This window comes from Musa acuminata, chromosome BXJ1-7, assembly GCF_036884655.1.
Source record: "Musa acuminata AAA Group cultivar baxijiao chromosome BXJ1-7, Cavendish_Baxijiao_AAA, whole genome shotgun sequence".
Lineage (NCBI taxonomy): Eukaryota > Viridiplantae > Streptophyta > Magnoliopsida > Zingiberales > Musaceae > Musa > Musa acuminata.
The window spans coordinates 25,497,622-25,499,122 of NC_088333.1; the positions used below are offsets into that span (position 1 = coordinate 25,497,622).

Consider the following 1,501-nt stretch of genomic DNA (forward strand, 5'->3'; position numbering starts at 1 on the left):
TTTACATCGAACTTGCTGCAACCTTCAATATGTAGTGTCATCCGAGCAACAACCTTACTATTCAGGAAGTTATTAGTGCTACCCGTGTTGATGAGAACAGTGATCGGCTGTTGTTTGAGAAGGCCTCCAACTTTCATCATTTGCGGATTTGAGTAGCCGGCTAGTGCGTGTACCGTAATGTCGGTCGGTTGTGGCTCTTCTTCCATATCTTCTTCTTCATGTTCAAGGCTCTCTTCTAGATGTTCAATGACCTCTTCTTCTACTGGTTCAATCATAAGAAGTCTACCTTTTTTACAGCGATGCTCGCGGCTCCACGACTCGTCGCAATGCCAACATAACCCCTTCGCAGATCGCTCCCGATGTTCTTCTCTTGTTAACCTTTTCGGTGTAGGGACTCGGTTGATAGTAGGGGGGGCTGAGGGCTTTAATATTGTAGGTCATGGAGTGATCCTAGTCATCCGGGCTTCATGGTTCAATTGCTCCTCTTGAAGTCGTGCAAAAGAGATGGCTGCCAAAAGCGTGTATGGTTGTCGCGCCTTAACTTCTCCCCGGATCTCCGGCTTTAAGCCCTCAATAAAGGTCCCCAATAGTTGTTTTTCAGACCAATCACGAGTTTGATTAGATAACCTTTCAAACCTGGTTTGGTACTCCTGAATGGTGGAGGTTTGTCGGATCTTTGCTAGTTGTCCGTCACTGTTCTCGTAATAAGTTGGTCCGAAGCGGATCAGTAGTCCTTCTTTGAATTGCCGCCATGAAAGAACTCCATAAGTGTGTTCAAACCAATCAAACCATTGTATGGCATCCCCTTTAAGATGTATAGCTGCAATTTCCACCGTGGATGCATCCGCAGTTTTATGGTACCGAAAATATCGCTCCGCGCGCGAGATCCAACCAATTTGGTCTCCTTCTTCCCATCTAGGGAAGTCCACTCTCATGCGCGAATAGTTGGGGTCGGTCATAGAGCCTCCCCTCTCGTGGAAGTCATCTCTTTGGGCATGATGTGATTGGTTAGAGCTCTCTCCTGGGAAGTCCTCATTGATTTATACCCCGCATCTCCAACTTACTCATTGATTTATACCCCTAGGAAGTCCTCGTGTTGCACTCCTTTTACACACAGCTGGAGTAGCTCAGATGGTTAGAGCGTGTGGCTGTTAACCACAAGGTCGAAGGTTCAAGCCCTTCCTCTAGCGGAAAAATTTTTAATAACTCATATTATTATTGATAGCATTTGCAAACCGAAAGATGAAGGGGGGCTAAACTTGAGAAATACTAGAGCGGAAAAATCTTTTTAATAACTCATATTATTATTGATAGCATTTGCAAACCGAAAGATGAAGGGGGGCTAAACTTGAGAAATACAATGCAAACCGAAAGATGAAAGGGGGCTAAACTTGAGAAATACTAGAGATTAGAATCATGCTTGAGAAATACTAGAGATTGGAATCATGCCTTTATATGCAACAAGAAGAAACTAGGTTACTTTCAGATGCGCTATTTGGTG

The 1,501-nt window shown here is 44.4% G+C and overlaps 1 non-coding gene across 1 annotated transcript; it reads left to right on the forward strand.

Annotated features, from left to right (window-relative positions):
* The first annotated feature begins 1,116 nt into the window (after positions 1-1,116).
* On the forward strand, positions 1,117-1,190 carry TRNAN-GUU (transfer RNA asparagine (anticodon GUU)). Its single transcript has one exon. It is a non-coding gene; the product is annotated as a tRNA-Asn (tRNA).
* The last annotated feature ends 311 nt before the right edge of the window (positions 1,191-1,501 follow it).